This window comes from Rattus norvegicus, chromosome 1 (genome assembly GCF_021556685.1).
Source record: "Rattus norvegicus strain SHRSP/BbbUtx chromosome 1, alternate assembly SHRSP_T2T, whole genome shotgun sequence".
NCBI lineage: Eukaryota > Metazoa > Chordata > Mammalia > Rodentia > Muridae > Rattus > Rattus norvegicus.
Genome location: NC_141534.1, coordinates 254,519,881 through 254,543,542, shown reverse-complemented (window position 1 = coordinate 254,543,542; position 23,662 = coordinate 254,519,881). Strand labels below are relative to the sequence as shown.

Here is a 23,662-nt window from a genome sequence, read left to right as displayed (position 1 = left end):
GAGAGCCCAGCCAGGCTCCTCAGGATGCTGCTCCCCACTCCTGAGAGTCTCCAGGGTTCTCAGAGTCCATCTGAGCCTGTCTCCCTCTGCATCTTTGGACTCCTGCCTCAACTCCCTTGTTGACATAAATTGTGAAGGGGACCCAGGTACCAGGGACAGGGCTCCGTTTACTCTCCTGGCTTCCGCAGCCTGAGACCACACAGTCTGAAGAGGCAGCAAATTGGTCTGTTGTCTGCCAGCCTTGGAGCAACCTCTGCTAGGTGTTTCTCAGTCTAGGTGGGACAGGGTGGCATTTAGACAAGGCCTCTGTGAGTAGGGGCTGTAAATCCAGTCATGACCCCTGTTCCATGAGGCTCGGCAGGCAAGGAGGAAAGGTCCATCAAGTCCTATGCCAAAGCTACGAGGTTAACGGAGTTGGCAGCAGAGGCAGAAACACTTAGGTGGGGCTGGGGTTGCAACCTCACCTGGGCCAAAGTACTAGGTTTTCATCTTCTCCCTTATTTTGGATGCCAAACGGGAATCTCAGCAACTCCTTGCCCCACCTCCCACCCCCTTGAAAAAGGAAGAAAGAGGGATCTCCTAGCGCCCCACCCCCATCTCCTGCATGGACATCTCAACATCTGGGCACACCAGACCCAGAGGTCCCAAGCCTTCCAAACCCTGCAGTCAGCAGGCCTATGGGGACAGGCGCCGACCCCCCCTCCCCCACTCAATGACTGGCGCGGGGTGGCGAGGTGGATCCATCAGCCAGGCCAGGTTCTTCTCTGCTCTGGGATTGGTCCAGGCGCGTTTTGTGTTAAATGCCGACATATAAATTTGCAGACGATCCTTGTGAGCAAATTGGATTCCTTCACAGGGCTCTTAAGTGCTGCCATTTAGCCAGATTTAACGGTAGACTCTGGCCACAGCCGCCCCCTCCTCCACCCCACCCCCTACTACCCCGGGCTGACCCTCCACAGTCACCGGGAATCGATCCCAGGCTGCCTGCCGCCCAGACAGCCAGGGGCTCAGCGCACAGCAGCTCGGCTAGGCCCGGCGCTTCCAGCGCCTCATCTTGGCTTCCTCCCCACCGTCCCCACCTTCTCTCCTTCGCTTCTCTCCCGGCCTCCCGCTCCCTTTCTCCCCAACGGCTCCCGCCCCGCCGCCTTCCCCTCTTCCCCTCCAGCCTCTCCCTCCTCCTGTCTGAGCTGTGGCAGCTGCTTCCAATGCAGCGAGATGCACCAATTCATTCAGCCTCGCAGACTCTTTAAGGTCGTTACTAAATATATCAAGCAGAAGAAAAGGGTCTTTTTTCCTATCTCTGAGCAGGGAGTGTAAATGCCGGCCTTAGGATCGCAGCTCCTGCTCCCTGATCCCAGAAGGGAGGCAGCCCAGAGCAGCCTGGCTCAGGGACCTGCTGTTAGCTCATGGGTAGGAGTGACCCCAGACCAAAGGAAGGGATGCAGCCCCGTGGGGTAAGAGGTGCTACCAGACTCCAAAGAATTAGGAATGACATGCACTTTTTATCTTCAAGGAGTTAAGCTACTCCGGCGACCCCAAGAAGGATACAATTTAGACAGTTTCTTCCAGAGCGATCTCTCCCCCTCTGGATGAATTTTTTTTTCTTTATTTTTGAGGAAATTGGAAAGTGTTGAAAGAAGTCGAGGTGCCAGCCCTGTAGTCTGAATTCTATTCAGGTGCTCCAAGCAATGTTGGCTGGTGTTTTTCTGAGTCGTAGGCAGGTGACCTTGCAGCCAGGAGCATTAACCAGAGGTGCCGAGCAGGGGAAGAACCAGACTTGGTGTTGTGATCGGAAATGTACAACAAAGTTAGGCTCCTGTTACCCAGCAGGGTGCCTGGCGGGGGCTGCTGGCGGGGTCTCGCTGTATTGCAACCTCTGCCCCATTCCTCCCTGCTACACACTGACAAAGGCTTCCTGGATATCTCTGGGACTTCTTCCCTTCCTGGTGTGTAGGCAGAGCACGCTGAGTGAGACTTAAAGAAACACCTCCTCCATGCAAAAATATCTTCTGCATGTAGCACACGGTGCCATGGCTTGGAAGTTCCTCAAAGGGAGATTTAAAACAGAAGCAATCATTTGTATTACATCTTCTTTTTTTTTTTTTTAAGCAGGGTTTCTCTGTGGCGAAATCTAAAATCATTGTCCTGGAACTCACTCTGTAGACCAGGCTGGCCTCAAACTCAGAGATCCTATACCTCTGCCTCTCAAGTGCTGGGACTAAAGGTGTGCGCCACCACTGCCCCGCCAGATCTCAAAGACGAAAATATGAGGTCACTAGGGAATGTCCAGAGCAGTCATTTGTAACCTTTGGGGCTGGAGGTGGAGAGTTGGCAATCTTTCTTAAATGTTATTTTTTTTTTAATTGCTGGGTGAGTAGAGTCCAAGAACAACTTTGAAATGTTGGTTAACTCTTTCCGTCTTTAAGTGGTCCCTGAGACTTGAACTCGGTCAGGTCTTCAAACATGCTTATAGGGGAGCCATCTTGCCAGCCTGAGAAAGGCTTTTATGGAATAGTAATACTTGTCTCTCCAGGCAGTTAGCACCTTGTCATTTTGGAAGTTAGCTTAGGAGGAAGTTTGCGTACCCTTAAGCCCTATCCACAGGTCTGCTGACTTCTCAACGAGAACCCCAAGACCAAGGCAGAGAGACTTGAGACAATATCTCAGTAACTTCCCAAAGGAAAATTTGGTGGTACAACATGGCCTTCTGGACACCCCCAGTGTCATTGGACCTAGGAAGGGACGGAACCTTCTAGGAAAGTCACTGGTGTAAGACCAAACGGCGCTCAGGGTTGGGGAAGTGGCCTGGCTTCAATACCTCAGAGGTTCAGAGAACAAAAACTGGTAATTACTTATTAAATCAGACATCAGCAAGCTAGAAGGGAAGAAAGCTCCCATTTTCTAGACCAGGCTGGGAGGCAAGATAGCAGAGGAAGTGAGGAGCAGACCCCCCCGGGAACTTTAGCCAGATACCACCTCCCCTGTGGGTGGGAAGAAGAGGTGCAAAGGTGGGGCCACTTTTGAGGAGGGCTGCAGAAAGCTAAGGAATTGTGCACAGGCAGAAAGAGGGTCCAGGGAGGGTGGTGGGCACGTTCTCACAGAGATGGCGGCTTCCAAGACCATGTGATGTTTGAAGCCAAAGATAGTCTGTTGGGGTATATGGGGGTGGGGGGGGGGTGGAAGGAAGATAGTACCAGAAACCAGGCAGGACCCAGAGGGTACAGGGGATGAGGAATCTCTTCAGCCTGTCAGGCAGTGAACAGACGTTGAAGAAATACTATGTTTTTCTGTTTCTAAAAGTCAATCAAGCTCGTTGTAGGGTTTTCCTTAAAATATAGATCACTATAAGGAAACACAAACACGTAATTACTGCTCACATTTTGTCACAGTACGCCTGTTAGTCTTTTTTTCTCTTTCCTATATGCTTTCATTAAATCAAAAGACACCCTCATTTGGAAGCTGAGTTTTTGTGCCACTAAGAAATGTGAAATTGTGCTTGATACAAGCCTTGCTACCAGGAAGGGGGAGACACTCCCCTTTTGGGTGGGTGGAAATGTGGTGACGGGGGAGGGAATCTGCGTCTTAGAATTGATCAAATTAGACTGTGTAGGTTTTTCTAAGTTTGAATTCTCATCATATTTCAAAGTTTCTGTCTTGCTTTACTCTGAATTATGCCACAAGGATCCCCCAGATTACAAAGGAATTTATCAAAATAGGGTGGGTTTTTTATATGCATGTATATGTGCGTTCACATGTATAGGCCCATGTGTTTGTGTGCATGCTATGTGCACACTCATGTGCCTATAGAGGCCAGAGATTGACATCAAGTCGTTTCCTCAGTCGCTTGCCATCTTTACAGAAGCTTGGAAGCTCAGTTGGGCCCAGAGCTTGGCAATTTGGCCGCTTTGGGACCTCAGAAGCACCTGTCTCCCAACCCTAAATGCTGGAATTCCAGGCAGGGTTGCCACACCTACTGGCATTTCCTTGGCTTCTAGAGCTCTGAAGTCCTGTCCTAACACCCTTACCACAGTCATTTTCCCACTGAGCCATCCCTGCCCCTGGGTGGTTTGTAATGGCCGTGTAACGCATCCTCCTGCACAGTCTATTCCTGTTTTACCAAACCATTTCCTACCAACAGATACTGTATTGCTTTATTTTTTCCCATTGTTGCATATAGCTCCCTGGTGAAAATGGTATGCATAATTTTTTTGTTGTTGTTTTTCATATTTTACCCAGAGGTAAATGTATCCTACGAGCTAATCATGGACTATGGAGTAATAAGACTTATCTTTGAAAAACGGGCTGTTATGCTTCCTCTGAGCCATGTCATAAGCTATTGATGGGCTTGTGTGGCTCTGCATCTAGTCCAGTATATGTGTGTGTGTGTGTGTGTGTGTGTGTGTGTGTGTGTGTATACACACACATATATATATATACAGTGATAAAATACATCTCATAAAGTTTATCATCATAACCACTTGTAGACATTTCAGGGCTTCGAGGACATCTCTGTGCTACCAGCACCACCATCTGCTGAGCCCTTTTCCTCCTTGCAAACTGAACCCACAGGGTTTACTGATGACTCCTCACGCCTCTCGCCTCGGCCCCTGGCAGCCGCCAGTCCACTGTCTGCATGAATCTGACTATCCAGTGCCTGTCATTTGTGCACGCACACCGTGTGACGTATACACTCATGTGACAGACTTATTCTGCTTTACTTAGTGTCCTCGAAGTCCATCCGTGTTGGGGTGTGGGTTCTAACTTCCTTTCTGAGCAGAGGACTCCGGCCGTGTATACAGCACGTTTTGTTTATCTTCTTCTCTATCGCTGTGCAAGTCTTTACCTCTCTAGAATAGATTGCTAGTCATCAATCAAAAGGTATGAAAAACTTTAGAGTCTTGACGCCCATCAACCGGCTTGCTTTGCATAAATGTCTGAGGAAGTTTTTTACACGATCGTACCACTTTCATTGTATGGGTGTGCACGTCAGCACTCAATATTTTTGTTTATTGTTTTTGTCACTGGAAGTATAGCATGATGTTGTTTTGAGATACATTTCATATTAATTAAGGTTTTACTGCTGTGAACAGACACCATGACTGAGGCAACTCTTACAAAGGACAACATTTAAATGGGGAATGGCTTACCGGTTATGAGGTTCAGTCCATTATCATCAAGGGAGGAAGCATGGCAGCATCCAGGCAGACATGGGGCTAGAGCTGAGAGTTCTACATCATCATCCAAAAGAAGTCAGAAGACTGTCCTCAGGCAGCTAGAAGGAGGATCTCAAAGCCCACCCCCACAATGACATACTTCATCTAACAAGGCCAAATCTCCTCCAACAAAGCCACACCTCCTGCAACAAGGCCACACCTCCTGCAACAAGGCCACACCTCCTCCAACAAGGACACACCTCCTCCAACAAGGACACCCCTCCTCCAACAAGGACACCCCTCCTCCAACAAGGACACACCTCCTCCAACAAGGACACACCTCCTCCAACAAGGACACACCTCCTAATAGTGCCACTCCCTGGACCAAGCAAATCCAAACCACCACATATTTCTTTGAGCATTTCTAATGAAGGTGAATAAATATATATATATATGAATCTATCTATCTATCTATCTATCTATCTATCTATCTATCTATCTATCTGTATCTCCATTAGCTGTAATGAGCCTCCTCTTTGTAAATTGTCTTTTTATGTCCTCTGATCACTTTTCTATTGAAGATGTAGTGTTTTCCTTATTGCATTAGATGCACTCTTTATAGATGGCTGATTAGGGCAATGATCACCAATATTTTTGCAGAGCCTCCTGCCTGTGTCCCAGGCACTGTCTAGGCACAGGAGTCACTGCTTTGAGCCATCAGACAAAAACCCCTGCCCTCATGGAGTCTGCATCCCAGTAAAGAGGAAAGACATCAAAAACCCATGCAGTCTGTTACATGGTGTGTGTGTGTGTGTGCTCAGGAGCCAAAATAGGGAAGTGGCTGGGGGGGGTCCCCAGAGGAATCTGAGCAAACCCCCCAACAAGAAGAAAGGGAGAAAGGAAATCTTATGGTTACCTTCAGATAGTGTCTGAGGAGAAGGCTGTATCCGGAGTGGAAGCCTGGAGGCAGGAACGCAGGAGCTGTCCCAACACAGTAAGATAGAGGTGGTGAGGGAGAATGGGCAGAGCCTCAGACCGTGCTGGTCCTGGGGGAAGCTTGTCAGTCAGTTTCCAGTGCTCACACACAATCCTTGAGAGGAGATAACTGATAAAGAACGGTTCTCCACATGAAGGCTGGGAGCCCAATATTGGGCGGCTTCATCTGCTGAGGCCTCAAACTACTTGGCTCCTGAACAGAAAGCAGAAAGTGAAGCGGGTTCAAGGCTAGAGGAAGAGGCCAATGAGGGGCAGGACACAGACACCCTGCTCTCTCAGTGACTCACCCGAATCTCCAAAAGAGGAATCCATCCATTTAATGCCTTTATCACGTCACATAGCTCTTCATACGGACTTCCTTCCGTTGGTAAGAGGACTGGTAGGAGAGGAATTTTGGGACAATGGCATCGTGACACACCATTTTGATTTTCAGGTTGAAAACAGATTGAAGGGAAGGTGGAGAGATGGCCAGTGGTTAAGGGCACTCGTTCTTGCAGAGTCCCAGCACCCCCGTGGTGGCTCACAACTGTCCCAGTAGCTCCAGTTCCAAGAGTTCCAGCAGACTCTTCTGACATCCGGGGATTCCAGCAAAATACCCATACACATAAAATAAATATGAACATTTTTTTAATTAAAAAGAAAGAAAGGAAATAAACTGAAGGGCGGCACGGGAAGCCAGCCGAGGGCACAGTTAGGGACCAGTCCAGATGAAAGCAGTGGCTGAGACCCAGGGTGGCAGCATGCGGGAAATAGCCAGTGTGCACGGTGGCTGGGGTGGACAGTATATGCTGATGGGTTGGGGGAGTTGTGAAAGGCGATGGAGAGACTCCAAGTGTTTGGCCGGAGCACCTGGAAGTCAGAAGTGGAAGAAGGAAAGACAGCAGGACTGGATCCAGATGAGCGGTTGGGAGCTCAGTTTTTGACAAGTTAGGTTTGAAATGTCTATTAAACATTCAGGAGAGACGTCGAGCAGGCAGCTGGATATATGAGGCTGGAGTTCAGGGAAGAGGTCTGGGGTAGAGATATAAATTTAGGAGTTGTCAGTGTATAGCTGGTATTTAAAGCCCCGATGCTGTGTGAGGTCACCAAGGAGTGGGACTGGATGGAAGGAGGAGATAGGTGCCCAGTGACTAAGCTGGCTGCCAATCTCAGGAGAGATTTGGACCCTAGGTGGTTTGAGAACATTAACGAGTACCAGGCTGGGAATGTCATGGGGGGGGGGGAGGTGGGATCAGACCTTGGGTTTCAGATCAACAGCTTGGGAGATGCACTGATTTATCCCATTTCTCCTGAGCAGAGAAATCCTGAGTGCTTCCCCACAGGTAATGGTTAATATCTCAGATTTCCATGGTTACATTTGACCAAAGATCAGCCAACTCTTTAATCTCAAGACTCATCACCAGCAGGGCGGAGCACAGTGGCAGCCCTTTGATACTGGCAGGGGAAAACCGCAGACTTGGGAAAAAGAAAGAGAAAGGGAGGAAACGAGGCCCAACGGGAGGGTGGGGGCTGTAGTGACAGCCTTGTCCCTGTCTGCCAGCTCCTACACAGAAGTCGTAACCATTAAGGGAATGTATGAAGAAAGAGGACCAAACACCTTGGGAGCTTTGTCAGTTTATTTCCCCAGGTCCCCAAGATCCCTGAGCCCAGGAGACTCTGAAACCCTCTCCCGTCTCAATGAAGACATTCACCTCCACTAATGACTGTCTTTTAGATCCAATCTAGTATTAAATAGCTGTGCAGAACCCACTCATACATGAGTCCTCCCCTGTAGCTCAGATACATAGCCGTGCTAAGAGCAGTCATTAAATCTGTTACCTTTTGACACTGGGGGACATAACAGGGATCTTTCTAAACATCTCCAGGGCAACAAGTGCCAGTTTCAACTGAGACTGTTTTGGATAAATTCTAGCATTAAAACCATCACTGGTATTCCACATGTGGTTGGGAAATTCTGTTATAAGCATCACCTAGGGAGACGATGTTAAAGACAAGAACTGGGTGCCACACCTCCAAACGACCCACAGCTGTGTGTTTTATATATGTTTGTGTTCGTGTGTGCACGTGTTCATGTGGCGGTGGATTGGGCATCGTCTTCAAGAGCACCTCACAGCTTCTATAAGACAGAGTCTCTTGCTAGCCTAGAGGCTAGCTGGCCAGTGAGCTCCAGGGACCCCTGTCTCCACCTCTGCAGAACTAGGTAAACAAACACATACCACAACACCCAGAGTTTTTATGTGGGTTCAGGCTCCAGTTTTAGTGCTTGCAAGGCAAGCACTCTCGTGACCAAGATGTCTCCTCAGCCTCCACAGCCTGCGTTTTTAGTGCACATCCTGGTGAATTCTCAGTGTCCTCCATCTTTGTTTTTCCTTCTGGCAGTGATTCGTGGACAAGACTTCCTTGGGGAGAAGAAGTAAGGGGTCTCCTGTCTTGTGAGGAGTGGCTTTGTTGCTAACACCTCCTTGGGTGGAGTAGTCTCGCCTCCCTGCGGCACCTGGCCTCACACGTGCTGAGGATAGTCTGCTCTTGTTTCCTTCCCTTGGCCTCTCAGCTGACCCCTTTTAAACCTGACAAGACTCTAAGCCACAGCAGTGCACATAAAGAATTGTCCCCCTGCCCGTGCATACCCAAGATTCTTACTGAGACAGCAGGGTTAACTCCTCAGATACCACTCCCCTAGCAAGCACCCTCCCACCAGCCAGCAGTATTTTCCATTCATAATCCATTCTGACTGTCATCGGTGAATTTAAACCCTTTTGAGCGTCATTTATATTTTAAGCCTGTTTTCTCTTCTTCGGATTACAAACGCTGTAAATTTCCTACCTGTTGGCTGAACTTCCTTCATTTCCCCCAAGTGCCAGCTCTTTCTCCTTGCACAGATCTTAGATATTTGAAATTAGAAAACCATGAATCCTCCTGGCGAGGCATGGATAGAGAAGATGTGCCTTTCCTTATATGGTCCTCTGTCTGGAAGGGACCCAGAAACGCAGTTAAATTGACCTTACTTTCCCAAGTCTGCCCGCCATCTCTTGCCTTTCCTTACAGATGCCTGGCCTGCTTGAATATTCTCAGAGAGGGCTCACTATGTCCAGAGGCAACCAACTCTTAGCTGAAATCTTAGCAGAATTCCCTTTTATGTTGTTTAGAAATCGGCCTGCCCTAGGATAGACTGACCATGGTGTAATGGAGTTGGAGACATCAGTGCGAGCTCACATTTAGTCTGGTGTGGCTATAGATAACCACGGATAGGGATATACAGATGCATTGTATGAATTAGTATACACGCATGCAGTTCCTTACTGTCCCACCCTAGAGACCGTAGGAGCAACTGACACCCCAGTAGTACCAAGAACACCAGATCTTGGTTTATAATACGCCAATAAAAAGAGCTGGGGATCCTAGAGAGATGGCTGAGTCTAGGATTGGGATAGAAAATGTACAAGATGAGCTGGCAGCGTATGGAGGTGTGCCAAAGGAAGTGCTTAAAGTCTGCACAGAAGGAGTGTGTCAAGGAGACGTCACAAGAGAAACCAGAGATACCCAAACAACTCCTGAGAGTTATCTCTGGGTCACTCTGCTTAACAACCTAATGAAGTGCTGGCTTATAACCTTGTGGTGGTTTGACTATGCTTGGCCCAGGGAGTAGCACTATTAGGAGGTGTGTCACAGATGGAGGAGGTGTGTCACTGTGGGGCTGGGCTTTGAGACACTCCTCCTAGCTGCCTGAGAGACTATCCTCTCCTAGCTACAGCTGGATCAAGATGTAGAACTCTCAGTTCTAGTTCCTTGTCTGCCTGGATGCTGCCATGCTTCCTCCCTTGATGATAATGGACTGAACCTCATAACCGGTAAGCCAGTCCCAATTAAATGTTGTCCTTTATAAAAGTCGCCTTGGTCACGGTGTCTCTTCACAGCAATGAAACCCTAACCAAGACAGACTTGAGGTATAAAATAAACATCAATGAATCTCTACCGATATAAATAAATGATTGCATAGATAAATAAATGGGAAAGGATTGATAAATCTCCCACGTAGAAGAGTTCAGAATAACTCACGTGGATACTCCATCTTCGAGGAAGTGAAGCATAACGTGCTACACGTGGGCTCTGCATAGCGATTTCCCTCAGAGCACTGAGCGAACAGTTTGACCACACCATGACAAAACTCAACAGTCCGCCAAGTGACCAAGGCTAACATCCACAAAATTAAGCTCTAGACACAAAGTGATTGGATGACAGATTGCCTCTGTGTCCCTCCTCTTCCAGCCCATTAACATCAGTCCAACTATGAGCTGAACGTCAAGGGGCATTCCAAAAACATACCCAGACAGTACCAGTCAGGACCATCTAGATCATTAAAATCAGGGATGGTGACCGACTGTGACAGTGAAGTGACGGTGTGACAATCCGACATCTGAATGCGATGTGACCCGATACCCTGGATGGCAGGACACTGGGTACACTCTAGGGAAATACGAGTAACATCTAACCGTTGGCCAATCATAATAGCTCAATTTGGTTCAGTAACTATGACAGATGTAGCATCCTGATACAAGATATTAACAATGAGGGAAACTGGATGTGGCATATATGAGAACCCTCTGTAATATGTACACAATTTCTCTATAAATCTAAGACTGTCCTAACCTTAAAAAAAATATTTGAAAAAGAAAATAGGCTTTCCTCACCTACATACAGGGTTCGAGTCTGTCCCTGGTTTAAAGCAATGGAGAAACGTCCCCAGGTCTGCTGTGTTCCTCACAGCAGTTTCTGTTGCTCTAGCCAATAAATAGCAAATAACCAAGATAATCGACTTACAATATGGCAGGTGTGTGTGGCTCACATTCATAGCTGTTGGCCCCATCACTTTGGTCTTTGTGTTTGACGGGGTCAGATAGCAAAGCCCTCACCTCATCTGCTGAAGGGAGCCTGAGTCTCATGAACCCCTTCAAGGACAAACTCCTAGTGACCTAAACAACCCCTGCCCCCCTCCCTAACGATCCCATTAGGTCTCCCTCCTGTCTCCCCTGGAACCATGACTTCAAAACATAGGACTTTAGGCCACTAGGGAGCCAAACTCTAACAACAGGTCATCCCAGTGTCCTTCAAGGGCACTTTCCAGAGGCGGCCTTCCGAGTCACCTTCCCTTTGCCTCATCTGTCATCTGGCTTCCAAGTCGGGGCTTCTATCACATCCTCTGAGAGTCGTTTTTAATACTCTTCACTGACCAGCTCGCCCGTCTGACAGCCGCCTACGTAGATTCACCGAGGTCCCAGAATTGACCCCAATGCTCTGAATTGGGTGAGCAGGAGTTAAAGGGAGAGAGTACCTGGGAGGAAGAGGAGGAATAGAAAGAAGGAGAGAAAGAGAGAGGAGGAGGCAGAGAGGAGAGGGATGAGGAATTTTCTGGAAATAGTGAGTGTTCCAACGTTGGAAGTATTTGAATACAGTTGGCAGCCACAATGGAAGAGAAGACTTGAATAGACTTGAACAGAATTGAAAGACTAGACAGAATTACTTGAGTCGAGACTAAAAACCAGTTCAACCCATTGTTCATCGTCGGAGTTGGGGACCTACCTGCTCTTGCCTCAGGTTTAAAATCAGAGGATCTTCATAGGGGTAGGGAATTAAACTGAACTAATATGCGCGAAGATCTCGGCACACGTTTGTGGCATGTAGTAGGTTCCATGTAAACATTTACTACTACGTCCAGTTGTTTTAGTGTTCGCCCTGAATCCCAGTAGAAGACCTTCCACCAGCCGGTCATGACTCACTCTGCCTCATGGGTCTCCTTTGGGTCTCAGCTCTGACACCCACCATTGGCTTCCTCTCTCAACCTTATGTCATCTGCACATCTAAGCAGTGGGCCCATCAGGGTCCCCTTCCAAGTCATCTGCGTGGCTACTTGGTGGACAGAGGTGAAGAGCAGAGCCCGATAGCAAGTGTGATGCGCTGATAAAGCCAGGGCTCCTGCCAGCTCGGCTGAGGTGAGGCCAAGTGGAATGAAATTGCCTCCATCTCCGAGTACCAGATTCCTCCCACCACAAATCATGACAAGCGCCTTACAAATGCTAATGACCAACTGTCTTTGGTTTTAAAGATGATCATTTCAGGAGCACCAGGGTAAATGATGGGCTCAGTAGTTACCGAAAAGGAACTTAGAGGTGCTGGCATCCGAACTTAATTAGACACCTGTGCTCTTTATACAGTCTGATAAGGTCAGGCAAATACATTCAGCGTTAATAACATTATCAGCGCTGCATGGTCCGCAAGGCTTGCCAAAGTCGATACGTCAAGATTTTGTGGCTGGGAACATGTGTCTTCTATTCACACTCGGGCTTGTTGCTTACGTGCCAACAGCTGGTGCCACATCTGGAAAGGCTGTTTCTGCTGTGGTTTCTTTTCTCCTATGAGTATTTTATGGGACACCCCACCCCACCTCTATCCTTTTCAAGAGAAAAGGGTTCATTCATTCATTCTCCAATGGCCTGTCAGGCAGCAGCTCTGTGCATCCATCCACTGCAGGCAACCAGTACAGACATGAGTAGCACCGACCCGGTCACAGCGGTCCTAAAACGGTTTTGTGCAGACCCATCAATGGGGAGTGGGGTGGTTGGAGAAGAGGTATCACCAGCTATACCCCGAGCTTACAGTGTTAGAACGGGGGCTAGGAGTGCATGGCCCGGAATCTACATTCCTCACGTACCCTCAGAGCATCTGATGCAAAAGACAGAGTAACCTCAGGGCTCAGAGACCTACTAAGCCTTGAGCATGTGCACAGCACCAGATCACTAGTGTGACTGTCAAGGGCTTGTTTGCTTTGTTCTTGTTTGGTTTTCGCCACAAGTGAGAAACAGGGCCATTCTGGATGGCGGTCAGTTCTCCAGACTGGAGAGCAGGCAGGGTTATGCTAGAAAGAAGGACCGGCTGGACAGCAGAGCCCTAGTGACTTAGTGACTAGAAAGAGTGCAGCAAGGACATGGAGATCTGCATTTGAGAGGACAGAGCCAGTGACACGGCCCCAGCGACAACCTGAATTTGAGCCCCCTTAGAAGGTGAGTGAGAACTGACTCTTCAGAGTTGTCCTCTAACCTCCAGACATACATATGTACTCCATAACATACGTGTACTCACACACACCATGCATATGCACACATACACGCATACACATACACCATGCATATGCACACGTACACATATAGACTCACACACACACACACACACACACACACACACTCTCTCTCTCTCTCTAAATAAAATAAAACTGAAAAGGCGTGCGTGCGCCCTGGAGACGCACACCTGGACTTGTATTTCCCCTCATCACTCATGCCATCTGTGCATCCTAGGGCAGCTTTGCACGACCTCTCTGAGCTTTAGCATCTTCCTCCACAAAGAGAAGCTACCCGCTCACGCCTCTCAAGCCTGAGAGATTTAGGAGAAAATATTGCACAGCGTTTACCAGACTGATCAGTGGCTCTCAACTTGTGGGTCACAACTCCTTCGGGGGTTAGAGGACCGTTTCACAGGGGTCACATACTAGAGAGACAGCCTACCAGACATTTACATTACGATTCACAACGGTAGCAAAATTACAGTTAAGAAGTAGCAAAGGAAATAATTTTATGGCTGGGAGGTCACCATAACATGAGGAACTGTATTTAAGGGTTGCAACATTAGGAAGCTTGAGAACCACTGCTCTAGGTACTAGTGAAAATAGTGCCAACAATAAACAAGTAATAATCAAACAAATATTATCCTACCATATTGAGAATGTATTTCTTCCGTGCCTAGGGCCTCACATATATTAGGCTCCTGCTCCACCAGTCTTCTTTTTATTTATTTATTTTTTATTTTGACGTAGTATCTCACTGTGTTGCTTACTCTGGCCTTCAACTCCTTAAGTAGCCCACCCTGGCTTTAAAATCCCCAGATGCTACAATTACAAGCCTGTGTCACCCAGCCCAACTCTTCTTCATTTTCATAGTGTTCTCAGTAGCTGTCCGTTTTAAAAATAAAGGTCACCTTTCATTTACTTTGTCTGTAGAATTTATTGTGCACCTACTATGTGGCAGGCTGTGGCAGCATTAAAACTGATGAGGTTTGTGTTCTAGAAGATCAGCCTCAGTGACAGGGGAAGGGCTGAACTGAGGGCAAGAGATGGTTACTAGTTGTGACCATTCAAACCAGTGGTTCTCAGAACTGAGCATGTATCAGAAGGGTTTGGTGGGCTTGTTTAAAATGTGTATTTCTCAAATTCCATACTAAGTCTCGACTAGACAGCTTTCCTTTTCAAACTGTCTGATTCTAGACGTCCCAGATGGGACCTGAGAAATAAGGATCATAACAAGCTTACCCTGATGCTGGTGCACCCAATCATGGGACTGCACTTTGACCCCAGAGGCATAGTCCAGTCATTGACATAAGAGTAACTGACATCAGCCAGCGAAAGGGGAGATGCCCATTTTAAGCAAGGTTTCTGTGTGGAACGGACAAGGAAGAATGACAGAGACTCCAGTGCTCAGCTGCGTCTAAGTCTGTGCTCCCAGTGTGCCAGTCCCTGAGTACCCCACACGCTTTTAGGGCCCTGTGGGCCTGCCACCTGGACAAAGTAAGAGGTACCATAGAGTGGTCATGACCATACGTTTGGAATCGGTGCTGTGGTCCAGCAGGGGCTGCCTTCCTGGGATAGTCTCTTTCATCTCCATGCTCGTCCAGAGAAAGCGTCCTTTTTTCTTTCTCTTTCCTTCCTCTTTCTATTCTGTTCCTCCTGGGGTGCTGATAGCGCCGAGATGTGCGGGGACCGTTCCGCAAGAGTGCCCGAGGTGTGTATTGAATTTTGGTCCCGGATCATTTGCTGCGTGGTGACAGAGAGCGTGTTTGTTGTTTGGGTTCGTGTGCGACTCTCTATCTTTTCTGTTTTCTGTACCACAAGACCACAGAACCCAGCTCTCAGCTAGCCCCTGTATATAACGTCCCCACAGCACGGCCAAATATTTTGTGAAGCCCAGTGGAAAATTAGAACATTTACGCAGGTCTTCAGAGCGTCGGTTTCATTTAGAGTTCCCCACAACCCAAGTTGTTACTGAATTAAACATCGAAACAAACAACAGTCGATAGCCTAATAATATTATGCTCTGAAATGTGTCCTTTAATAATGACCGTGAAACTCTCTGAGGGAGGAATGAGTCTGTGCGTGCGCTAAATGGTGATCTACGTTAATTCCTTTCAGCTCCTAGTTCTGAAAAATGATTCCTGGTGTTTCTTACTGGTGCAGTGTCCTTTTTTCTGTGCATCAGAGAGTTCTCCTGGGAAGTTGGCCATCGTCTGCCATTTCTACTCTGCTTGGGGAGGCTGCTTTGGAGAGCCCTGCCTTCTCTTTCCTTGCTCTGGCCTAGACTGTTCACTTAGAAACTGGACAGAGAGACCCAGCCCCAGCCCTTGTGAAGCCAGTGTGCTCTTGGGCACAGTAAACAGCGTATATAAAGACACCACATCGGGGAAAGGCATTCTCCCAAGTTCAATGATGTTCCATGGCGTTTGGGAAAGTGTCTTCTGTCCTTTGAATGAGCCTGCCAAGGCAGCCCTAAGTCAGCAAAGATAAATCATGTAAGGAATACCTGAGCATTGACTAAGGAAATTAACCAGTTCTCTTTAATATCATATTGTAGCCTAGCACAGGCCTATCCCAAGGGAAGGCAGTTCAATATCTAGAACATCAGCTCAACATCTCTGAAACTGTGAGGAATCTTAATCTCTCTCTTTCTCTCTCTCCCTCCCCCTGCCCCTTCCCCTCCTCCTCTCCCTATCCCCCTCCCCCTCCCCCATCTTCTCCCCCTCTCTCTTTCTCTCCTCTTCCTTTTTGTTTGTTTTTGAAATAAGGTCTCACACAGCCCAGACTCAATTTGTACGAATTTGAGCAAATATTGGGATTACAGTCATACAACAGCATGCCCAATTTTATACGGCACTGGGGACTGAACCCAGGGCTTCATGCATGCTACAGGCAAGCTACATCACCAGCCATGAGAAGTCCCATCACTACCCTCGGGGGAGGAGAGCTGGGCTGTCCTAGTGCACTTGGGCTCTGGGCTTTTAAGGCCTCGTGGATGTTAATAATCTCTACACGAGCCTGTGCTTTGGTTTGTATACAAGTTCCCGCCTCTCTTTTCTCACCAACCTCAGACCCAGGCTGCCTATTCATAACTCCTTATATCAGATTATTGTCAGATCCAATACATATATTGGAAAGTTTAAACACATAAATTTGTCTATGTTGGTCCAATGACCTAGATAGAACCTCCTAATTTTGGACCTTCCATGATATTTTCCCTAATTATTCAGGTCTCCGACTGCTGTGGCGGTATGAGTGAGAGAGATGGGGGTGGGGGGTGGGGGGTGGTTGTGGGGCGGGACATAGTGCGCACGAGAGAGTGAGATCAGAGCTTACAGTTTCTCCTGCTTCCATCCTTTCCACCGAGCCTGCTGGGAAACACAGCCTAGGGCGGAGGAAGCACACATCTGGTCATCTGAAATAAAACTCAAACACAAGATGCAGCTGTGTTTCTTAATAACCTGTGGTGATCCCAGAAAAAAAAAAATGAGGCAGTCAGAGGACAACAGGCAACGTATTCCAAACAGGGGAGTGGGGGGAGACATAAAGAACAGCCAGTGGCTTCCATTAATGGCTTATAAAGGTCTAGAACTCTGAGGTATCTTTGGCCAGCTAAGGCTTAATCTACACCCAGCCACTTTCATTTCCATATGTGGAGGCATCTGGCTAGTGGGCTGACAGAATGCTTTTATTTACTTTCCTTTTGGCGAGGCAGTTAGCAACTCATTCTTGGTCACACTGAATATGCTGGCCTCTAAGTAGGAATGATCATTCTCTTAGCTAGAATCCCATCCCGAGGGTTGATCCAGGAACCAGAAGGAAGGTCCTAGCTCGGGCCTCACATCGTGGAACCCACTTCCATCAGGGACTCGGCTGGGCTTGGAAGGCATGGCCACCAGAACCGAAAGGAGAAAGCTAGAACCTGAGATGCAAGAATGAGAGTTCAGCTTTCGAAGGGGAAAGGTTTACTACGTGAGCCCATCTGGTAACTCGGTTTCACACCTGTGTGCACAGAAGTGTGCCCGGAGATATCGGTAGCACACCTGGGAGTATGTAGAGACACCTAGTCACCATTTCCCGAGTGGGAACTTCCTTTGGCTTAGAGGATGGCAGTGGCGATAGGATGGCTTCTCCTTGCTGCTGAGATAGACCTGAGTACGCGGTGCTGTGACAATAAACGCTGAAGTTTATTGAGCATCTGCTATGTGCTGCAAAAAAAGAAAAAAGAAAAAGAGTCACAGCAGCCTGAGGCTCGGAGGCTGCTATCCTTAGAAAGACCTGCTGGCAAGGCTGGCCTCTGGCGGGTGTCTGGAAACTTGGCTTTGGGGCTGTTTCCCACCATCCTCTGAACAGATATGCTTGGTGTGCACTGTGCCTAAGCTGCTGATATAAACAATGTGGTTTCTGTTGAACATTAGCCTTCCTTCTGGGAGACCAGCTTCTTTGGTATGTGCTAGGCCTGTGGGACCAGCCCCCCCCCCATAAAAACCCCAGGCACTGAGTCTCTAATGAGCTTTCCTGGTGGACAGCATTTCACACGTGTTGTCACAACTCGTTGCTGGGGAAATTAAGCGCTGTCTGTGTGCTCTGCAGCGGGAGGACGTTTGGAAGCGGGTGCCTGGTAACCTCAGACTCACCCACGTGCCTTTTCTCTTTGCTCATTTTGCTTTGAGTCTTTTCGATACATCTTAGCAATCAGCGGGATTCTAAGCCAAGTCTTAAGTGGCCTCTAAGCAAGTCGTTGAACCTGGAGTGGTCTCAGGGACTCCTGGTCCACAGGCATTATTTGGCTCACAATATTACACACTTCTTTATTATTCTTAGACCGTTTCACATGTATACAATGAAATATAATCCCATGCACCCACTGTTTCCCCACTTCAACTCACTCAAGGTTCATACCACCCCCCACTCAACTTCTTGCCTCCTCCTGCTCTTTCTTCCTCCTCCTCCTTCTCCTTTATTATCACAAAGTCCTATTTGCACTGCCCATACATACATACATACATACATACATACATACATACATACATAGGGTGGGAAACTTACTACTGACCACACCCTCAAAGAAAAATGATATCCCTTCCCTAGCACCAATCAGCTGCCAGTGGCTCCTCTGAATGGGTGGGGCCTAGAAAGCCCCTCTCCCATCTATGTGGGAACTTTGGCTGGCTTGATCTTGTGTAGGTCTTACGCAGGTAACTTTAGCTGACTGAGTTCATGACTATGAAAGCCACATTCTTCTTACGGCCAATTTACACATAGAACTTGTGACTCCTACTAGGCACAAGACTTGCCTCCGTGTTACTTCAAGAGGCTTGCCGTTCTTTGATACTCTTGTTTGTAAACCTAAGCGGAGAGTCCTACTGTCCTCAGATTTCTGGAGTCCCCCAGCTCCCCTCAGTGTCTTTAGGGATGAGAATAAATTGCTGGATGACCATCAAAGCAGCAGGGTTGGAATGGTCGCAGCTTTTGGGGGCCCATTGCTCTTGTTAGCTTCAGAGAAGCTCCCTCCTGTCCCACTTTGTTGCTATCTGCCCCCTGCAACACCAGGCACTTGTATTTCTAGCAAAGATGTGTCTGTGCAAGCGGGCTAGGGACGAGGACTGAGTGCTAGCTGAGGCTCACCTGGAGGCTTCCAGGCAGACACCCCTTCCTTGTCCTGTCGGAAGAAAAGCAAACTCTGCAGTAACCCCTGGGCTCTGACTGGGCGTGTCGGTGCTGTCTCGTCGTTATGACAGATGTTCCATGGGTGGGATGGCAGAGCTGGAGGGAGCTTTGAGGATTTCTGGCCTTCCTGCTTGGTTTTGCTGTGAGCCTAAACTGTTACAAAAGGATAAAGTACATTTTTTTTAAAAATAAAGGAGTTGGGGTATGCATTGAGTCATCAAGAGATGGACACTCTCAAAAGGGTGCCTAATTTCTAAATTACTGACTCCCATTCTCTCTCTCTCTCTCTCTCTCTCTCTCTCTCTCTCTCTCTCTCTCTCTCTCTCTCTCTCTTTGTTAAATGCACCGAAATGTCTTTGCAAGAGAAGAAATTGTCCCCTTTCTTTGCCAACTGGCAAGTGATGGGCTCATCTTGTCCCCAGCCTGGGAAGGTACAGAACACGCAGTTCTGTCTTGAACAGCATTCCTCACCTAAAATGCCCTGAGGAAGAGAGAGCCAGAGGTTTCTGGTAGAAATGACCCTGCAGTGGACATTCTGTTTGCAGAGGCCTCTCTCCTACTAGGGTAGCAACAAGGTCCTGACAGGGGATGAGAAAGGTGAGGAAGGAAGGGACCCTGTAACCCTGGGGTGCAGTAGGCTTAGGGGCAGGGGACCTTGGGGGACCTGTCCTGGCACCTCCAGTTGGCATAGGAAGTGGTAACCATTAGCATCCCATCTCCCAGCCACTATTTCACCTGCACCCACCAATCGCATTCTCCTAGAGGCAGAGAACACGTTTCATTCTAGCGTAGTAGACACAGACAGTGCCAGGGATCAGCCCTCGCTAGTTCAAAATGTGTCACCTCCAGAAGACCAAGGCTGGCAACAACCAGGTGCTAGAAAAAGCAAGAGGAGTGTGGTAAGCCCACAGGCCCAGGTTTTAACTGGGCTGGCTCTGATGCATTTCAGCTATGCAACCTCAAGCCGGTTACTTGACCTTGCTGAGCCTCACTCCCTCTTCAGTAAACATCAGGAGCCAAATAATGGTTCCTACCTTACAGGGTATGAAAATGAAATGGGATAATTCAGCTAGAGGCCAGATGGCTCATAGTAGGTCCACAGTAAATATCAGTCACTGCTGTTGTTACGCTGTTAGACTTGCTGACAGATGTCATTACTGACGGATGTGCTGCTGGAAGAGCACGGTCCCAGGGCCTCAGGGAAGGAACCCTTCTTTTGTTCTTCATTAATCTATTTATTTATTCTCTTTACATCCTGACAGCAGCCCCTACCCCTACCCTCTCCCTTCTCCTCTGATAAGGGGGAGGCACCCCCTGGGTACCAACCTACCATGTCACTGCAGGACTAGGCACATCCTCTCGCACAGGGGCCAGACAAGGAAGCCCAGTTAGGGGAACGGGATCCACAGGCAGACAACAGACTTAGGGACAGCACCCACTGCAGTTGTTGGGGACCCACATGAAGACCAAGCTGCAGATCTGCTACGGGTGTGCAGAGGGTCCAGCCCACGTATGCTCCTTAGTTGGTGGTTCAGTCTCTGGGAGCCCTCAAAGGATCCAGGTTAGCTGACTGCTGGTCTTCCTTTGGAGTTCCTTTCCCCTCTGGGTCCCTCAATCCTTCCCCAGCTCTTCCATAAGACTCCAGAGCTATGCCCAATGTTTGGCTGTGGGTCTCGGCCTCTATTTAGGTCAGCCTCTCAGAGGACAGTTATGCTAGGCTCCGGTCGGCAAGCAGAACAGAGCATCATTAATAGTGTCAGGGATTGGTGCTTGTCCCAGGAATGGGTCTAAAGTTGGGCCAGTCCTTGGTTGACCACTCCCTCAGTCTCTGCTCCATCTTTGTCCCTGTGCTTTTGTAGGCAGGACAGAAGGACAGATGGCAGGACAGAAGGACAGATTTGGGGTTGAAGGTTTTGTGGGTGAGTTGGTGTCCTTATCTCTCCATTAGGAGTCTTGCCTGGCTACAGGAAGTGGCCACTTCAGGCTCCAGAAGTCTATACACAGATACAGGCACACACAACTACATACACACATGCACGCAGACACACATGCACACACACACACACAAACACGGACACACACAACTACATACTCACATGTGCACACACACAACTACATACACACATGCACATACACACACAAACACAGACACACAAACACGGACACACACAACTACATACTCACATGTGCGCACACACACACAAACACAGACACACAACACGTACACATATGCACACACACAACTACATACACACACGCACACACACACACACACACACACACACACACACACACACACACAAAACCATACACAGAGATACCCCATACATTCTTGGCCTTTTTGTAACATTGCCTTTTTGGTCCAGCATGGTGATGTATGTATTTAATGCTAGCATTCGGGAGGCATGGGCAAATGGATGGATCTCTATGAGTTTGAGGCCAGCCTAGTCTTCAGAGTGAGCTCCAGGATAGCCAGGACTACATAAAAAGATCCTGCCTCAAAAAAAAAAGAAAGAAAGAAAGAAAGAAAGAAAGAAAGAAAGAAAGAAAGAAAGAAAGAAAGAAAGAAAAAAGAAAGAGAGAGAGAGAGAGAAAGAAAGAAAGAAAGAAAGAAAAAAGAAAGAAAGAAAGAGAAAAAAGAAAGGAAGGAACAAACAAGGAAATGAACAAAGGTGGCTTTTTTTTGGTCTCCCAGAGAGATCCTCCCCCTCTAAGTGAGGACCCTGTTTCTTGGTGCTTTCCTGTGGGACACCTCCATCTAAGCCCATTTCTGTCACCCTGGCATGCCACTGTGCCTCCAGGGAAATAGCTGAGATCCTGTTAGCTTTGTCCTTCCAAGGAGCCTAATCAGGGGATCAGACCCAGAGGGTCCTTTGCGTTTTGTGGGGGTGGTGATGGTGGGGTTTTGTTGTTTTGCTTAGTTACCAGTTTTGCCATTTAGAACATCTCTGTTTAATGGTGAGGATAAAGCCCTTTCAAGAAAGAAAAAAAAAAAGTCCCGTCAGTCACAATCCGTTCCCAAGAACACTAGAGAGGGACTATGCTTGGATGGGGTGCCCAGCCTCCAGAGAAATGCAAATGCCAGCCTGAGCAGTGCACTGTCACTTTGTAGCTAAATGACCCTCTGGAAGTCACTTGAGCTCCGATACCTCATCTGTAAAAAGGGATAATAGGTTCATTTGGGGGAATGTGAGAACGTGCATATGAAGTTCTTAGCCCGTGCCTGGCAGGCAGTAAGCAGTCAATACATGCTAAGCTGTCATGATGACGCATTCGAAAACTCAGTCAGAGTCTGCGCTCCAAGCAGCTGTTTTCGAGTAGAGCGGAAGGTTTGGTGTCAGTCAGCCCTGCCTCCTGGAGCTCATGGGTTGAATCTAATCTGGAAGCAAGGGTAATTGGGGGCCCTTCACAGAAGCATGCTCATGACCCTTTGACACTCGGGCGGCCCCTCCTGGTGAGTTGTGCTTGGCCACTGAGGTTTCAGTAGCCTACTACAAGGTCACTAGAAGCCCATGGATGTGAGCAAATAAACATTTGCAGTTATCAAAGGCATCCAGAGAGTCTCATGTCGCCTCATGGAGCCATCACAGCCTTTGAGGGGATCCTGTCAAAGGCCTTGGCTGCTCCTCCGAGGCATGAGCACACCCTCATCATATAACAGGGTCCCTGTGTGGATGGCGGTTCCCTCATCTGTGAGATAGGGACAGTGACGTTGCAAGACGTTGCCCAGGGCTGCCAGCCGACTCTTATGGAGGCTGTAAGGAGGGAAACAGCTGGGCCCGCCTGTTCTGGATGAACGTTTTCACTTCCCAGAAGTCCCAGACTGAGTATCAGGGGAGCGGAGCAGTGGAGGCGTGCACAGCCAGTGCAGATGGGGGAAGGGGAGGGGGCCCGTCCTTTGCCGAGTAGGTTTTAAGCATCAGCGGTGCATTGTCTGAGTCACTTCCCCAAGAGCCCTTTGAGATGAAGCCGGATACTCAGAGACACCAGGTAACTTGCTCAAGGACACAGAGTGGAGAAAAGACAGTGAGGAGAGCCACACTCGCTACTCTGCCTGTAGACATGGGGCTCAAAGAACCCTGGATAGTGGGGTGTGGAGAGCTGGGCTGTACAGACTTTTACTTTCTCACCAAAACACTTTGGAATGAACAGAAAGCCTTACAGACACATCAGGAGGGCAGAGCGTCGGTGATGGAGGTTTGTCCAGAATCTCAAGAATCTTTCTTGGGCCCTCGGGTCTGCAGGAGTTTCTGGGAGCCTTGGGGGTGCACAGTACACGGCCCAGGGCCCCTGAGAGGCGTGCGGACCTTGGGGCTTGTTCCTCTTTGTAGAAAGGAAAATAAATGGCTCACCAGGTGCCGGGAAGACCCAGTGCACCCACGCATCAGCATCTCCTTCTCAGCTGTGGTCTTATGAGCCTGGCTGATGCGTTTTCTGGAAAAATAAGTGTTAGTCCGGAGCATGGCGGCTGGTAACCCCCAAAGTCTACTTCCTGGTCCATGCAGCCCGGGCACTTTGTCTTAAGCTGCAAAAATGTGGCAGCACTCACGATCTTAGGAAGAGTTTCTCTTCCAGTGATGTTTCCATAAACAAGGCAGCACTGCAGCCACCAATATGGTGTTAGGGGTGGGCGGTGACAGCAAGCAAAGCCTTGGGTGGCAATGCCACGAGGCCAACCCTTTTCCTTTCAGAATTCTGGTCACCAGAGCTGCGGGAAGAGGGGTAACTGCGT

General features: G+C 48.5%; 1 protein-coding gene and 1 long non-coding RNA gene across 2 annotated transcripts in view; one reads left to right on the top strand and one right to left on the bottom strand.

Moving 5' to 3' along the window:
- The window catches only part of Crtac1 (cartilage acidic protein 1), a 141,712-nt gene that overhangs the window by 50,290 nt on the left and 67,760 nt on the right, over positions 1-23,662 (top strand).
- LOC147997117 (uncharacterized) lies at positions 15,279-19,274 on the bottom strand. The gene is made up of 4 exons (XR_015655455.1): positions 18,889-19,274; positions 17,304-17,468; positions 16,597-16,721; positions 15,279-15,732 (listed from the first exon to the last, which is right to left on the bottom strand). It is a non-coding gene; the product is annotated as an uncharacterized LOC147997117 (long non-coding RNA).